The sequence below is a fragment of the Sorex fumeus genome, unplaced genomic scaffold, assembly GCF_029834395.1.
Source record: "Sorex fumeus unplaced genomic scaffold, SorFum_2.1 ptg000045l, whole genome shotgun sequence".
Lineage (NCBI taxonomy): Eukaryota > Metazoa > Chordata > Mammalia > Eulipotyphla > Soricidae > Sorex > Sorex fumeus.
Window position 1 is genome coordinate 16,634,394 of NW_026606102.1, and position 4,235 is coordinate 16,638,628.

General features: G+C 44.0%; 1 pseudogene; it reads left to right on the plus strand.

Moving 5' to 3' along the window:
• Positions 1 to 3,328: 3,328 nt before the first annotated feature.
• On the plus strand, positions 3,329 to 3,994 carry LOC130031141 (MICOS complex subunit MIC19-like; annotated as a pseudogene).
• The last annotated feature ends 241 nt before the right edge of the window (positions 3,995 to 4,235 follow it).

Below are 4,235 nucleotides of genomic sequence, written 5' to 3' on the forward strand. Positions count from 1 at the left end.
TGTGAAAATGCAAAATTGTCTATCCTGTGCACACAGTGAAAAGTGTTCATGTAATTTGTCTTTCTGTAATAGTCACCAATCAGAATTACTGTCTGACTCATAATAATTCATTCTCTAGAAACAGTGTCTATGATATGTAAGCCCACCTGCCAGGCCAGAGTTGCGCTTCTAACTCAGCTGGGGCTAACCAGAGAGACTTCTTTGGGATCTTTCAAACTGGAATGAAGGGAAGAAAATTGCAGGTCCTTTCTTGTAGTAGGAGGTGCTAGATGTGAGGCTCAGGAGACACAGGCTATCACATTTCATGCTGTATGAGGGAAATCCTATCTTTATTGAATGGAAGGATGTTTATAGGTAGAGAAAAGTAAAGAGGGGTAACGGAGAAGCTTGGGGGACACTTGGGGTTTTGTCTCTTAGGGTTTAAAAGGTCCAATTTCACTTCTTACTATCCTTCCCCTGGCTATCTAGGCAAGTTTTTGCTGGGTTTACAACACCATTTCCCTTACAAATACACTGATAATATCCCCACTTTAAATATGAACAAATAGAGTCTCAGGGAGATGAAAGACCTTTGACACCATGTGCCACCAGCATAGTCTCAGCCTCTTTCCCCAGCATAGTCTCAGTCTGTTTTCATGCAGGTTGTACATGAAAGTGGGTCTTTTCTGAGGCCCGAAGGGGGAAAGGGATAAAATGTAAAACGAAACATGTATGTCCCCATCACTGAGAGATCAAAGGAAAACATAAACAGGATGAACAAAAGAAGGAGGCAAATACCCCCCACATCACTCCAAACAGAAGTCTGAGGAACGGAGTGGAGGTGGCTTTGCACACGTGACTATTCTCCAGCTGTCCTACCCTCCTTGAGGCTCAAGTTCTTGCACACTGCATGTAGGTTCCTGAAATGTTGATATGAGGACAAAGTTAGGGAGTGAATGAAAGCGAACAAGCCCAGTGCTGGCAAGAAAGGTGTTGGGTTCATTTATTTCTTGATCTTTGGCTCCTGACTTTTGCTGTCAAATGCCCCATTTCTCTGTCCACTTTGCGGGCTTCTCAAGCTCTTGATACAACAGTGGCAGCACGTGGCATCCATGATATGCTTTTGGATGCAGGTGAGTGCAGGGAGAGCTTGATGAATCCCTTAGAATGTCTAGAACCAACCCCACAGAATCCATGTCCAAGCAGTGAATTGACATGAATTACCGGCAAGTGGTAAGTAAAGTAAAAAAAGAAGTAAAGGCCCTCCCGTTGATCATCGATTTGCTCGAGTGGGCCCAGTAACGTCTCCATTGGAGACTTTGTTGTTACTGTGTCTGGCATATCGAATACATCACGGGTAGCTTGCCAGGCTCTGCCATGCGGGCGAGATACTCTCAGTAGCTTGCCGGGCTCTCTGAGAGGAGCGGAGGAATCGAACTCGGGTCGGCCACGTTGGCTGCATGCAAGGCAAACGCCCTACCGCTGTGCTATCACTCCAGCCACCAGCAAGTGGTAATTGGTTTTATTGACATTTCTGATTTATTTATGCAAAAGTGATGTAAGAGAAAAGAATGGGTGCTAAAAGACTGGGGCTTAAGTCTCAGCTCCATGACTGAGTGGCTATGTGACTCCAGGAAGCTGTCTTTCCCTCTCTGGGCCTCAGTTTCCCCACATGAGAGTAAGAGAACAGACCAGGGGAAAATCTAATACTCCAAATTTCTAATTTTATTTAAATTATATGTTTCAAGAAGTAATAACTGGGCCCTGGATGTGATGTGATGAATGAATATTCCTAATGAGAAGTGGAAATAATTTGTAGTTGAGAACCAGTTCTCAGAGCAGAGTGACAAAAACAGGGCCAGTCTCTATTTTCCAGCAGATTAAGTTAGAAATTATGGTCCAAGATGCTCAAATATGAAGGAAAACATGATAGTTAAGAGGATCTTTTTAAAGAAATATTTTTTAGCCAAGTAGTACAGCGGACGTCAAGAAATTTGTTCGTCTTCTCTTGTGGATGTGATGTGTTCAGATAGCAAGGGTGGTGTGGGGGACCTGGGTGGGAATAGGGGGATGATTGCTGAGACTCTGAGCCCAAATTTCCTCTGCTTTAAAGGGGAATTGATCTTTCTACTGTCAAATGGAAATTGGGTGCAGCAGCTGAATGAAGTTTGTAATAAGAAAGTGTTCTCTCCCACACAGCACCTGTCGATCCTTAACCAGGAGGATCTGTATTCTGGACCTAGTTTGATGGTTGTCTTACCTATGGTCTATCTGGTTCTTATCTTGATAAGGTGTGGCTAGTTGGGAGGGTCAAAGAGTTCACTAAGGCAAAATTATGAAATTTGCTACCATGTGGATGGATCTAGAAAGCATTGGACTAAGTGAAGTCAATCAGAAGGAGAAGGACAGAATGATTTCTCTCATACCTGGGACATGAAGAAACAGAATAGGGGAATAACAAAAGCCCAAAGACAACAGAAACTAAGAACTTGTCTTCTGTAGGAAGTTTATCATGAAGTTGGGGAGGGTGGGTGAAGGCTCTTGGGACAATGGTGGAGGAAAGTGGACACATAGGTGGAGGGTGTAATGCTAGACTAGTTCATGTATAAATTCCTACTAATAATAGTTTGTAAACAATAGTTTATAATTATAAATTAGAAATTAAAAATTCTGCTTAACTAAAACAGGAAAAAAATACTTCATTAAGGGGACTACCAGTGTGTGATTGCCAATTGAGATCAAAGGTATGTCCCAGGTGATTAAACCCTTTCATTTATCGAGTTAACAGTAATTGACTATTCTGACCTAGACTTTTGCTGTTATCAAACTGAACCACGGTCCCTCTCACTATGTGTCAAGGTGTGGTGTTCCCCTCCATGAGTTTCTCCATCCCCAGCTCCACAGTGCAGCTGTCAGGGCACACAGGGAGAATGGAGGGTGGGGGGCGGGCAACATCCTTCCTTCTCTTTCTAAACCAAAGTCATCACCACATCTGGCTTGTCTGATCTCTGAATGTCACTCACACCGAATCCTCATGTCTTGACCACCATGGTGGTTACTTCACTTTAAATCCAGCACCCATACTGCCACCCTCTGCTCAAGGCTTCCATGCCTTCCTTCTGTTCACAGAAGAAAGGACAGGGGCCTTTGTGTCACCCCCACCTGCACAAAATCCCATGCCCTAATTTCTTCTCACACAGATCTTGGTTTATTTAAAATTATATTTATTATTTTAAATTAAAGTGTACTTTTGGGTGAGAGTCCAGGCATGTCCGCATATGTGTGCACGCATGTGTGTGGGGCCAGCAGTGCTCCATGCTAAATCTCTGTGGGGGAAGAAGTGGGTGCCATGGGTGCGACTTCTAACACCTGCTGGGTCACCTTTGAGTTGAATGAGAATGAGAACATCTGAGAACATCGCTGTGGTGAAGGGTATCCAGCTTCTGGAAAATGTGAGCCTTCTTATGAAGGAAACCTCCCTCAGCTAGAAGTCTCTGCACTATTCCCATTCTTTTAGTACCTCAGTTTCTGATAGATTTGAAAAGAAGAGAATCTGAGGAGCTGCCACTGGAGAAAACCAAGAGAGAACTTGAAAACCAGAAATGAATAAAGCAAAGCAAAGAATAGATCAGCTAAACAGGGCTGTTCTTTGAGAGAGAATATCAAGGGAGGTAGAATGCTAAAAGGCAAAAACCCTGCCTAAGCAGTTGGAAGAGAAGGATCGAATGGTAAAGAAGCAGATTCATTCTCCAAAGAGCAGCTGGCTAGACTGGAGGAAAGAAATGCAGAATTCTACAAGATCACCACTGAGCAGTATAAGAAGGCTGCCAAAGAGGTGGAGGGAAAGTTCAAGCAGTTTGAGTCTCATCCCACCTACACTGATCTGCAGGGCCAGATTCTCCAGTGTTACCACCAGAACTCCCAGCAGACCCTCAACTGCTCTGCTCTGCCTAGCCAGTACATGTTCTGTGTCAATAATGCCAAACAACATGGCCTGATTGAAAAAAGAGGATAAAATCAACTGTTGGAAGAAGCCAAACTCCTGCATCTCACAGCCAAGACAGACCAGGAATCAGCCACCAACAGGGGGGAACCCTTTTCTTGGATAAAAAGCAAGGACATGCTACAGTGAACCCCACTGAGTGACCTTCATTTTTGACTATGGAAAGGGTAGGCAGCCCCCCCCACACTTTTTCTACTTTCTCCTCAACTCTGTCCTCTATCGTGTCTCCTCACTTGGTGATCTTTCCACTTTG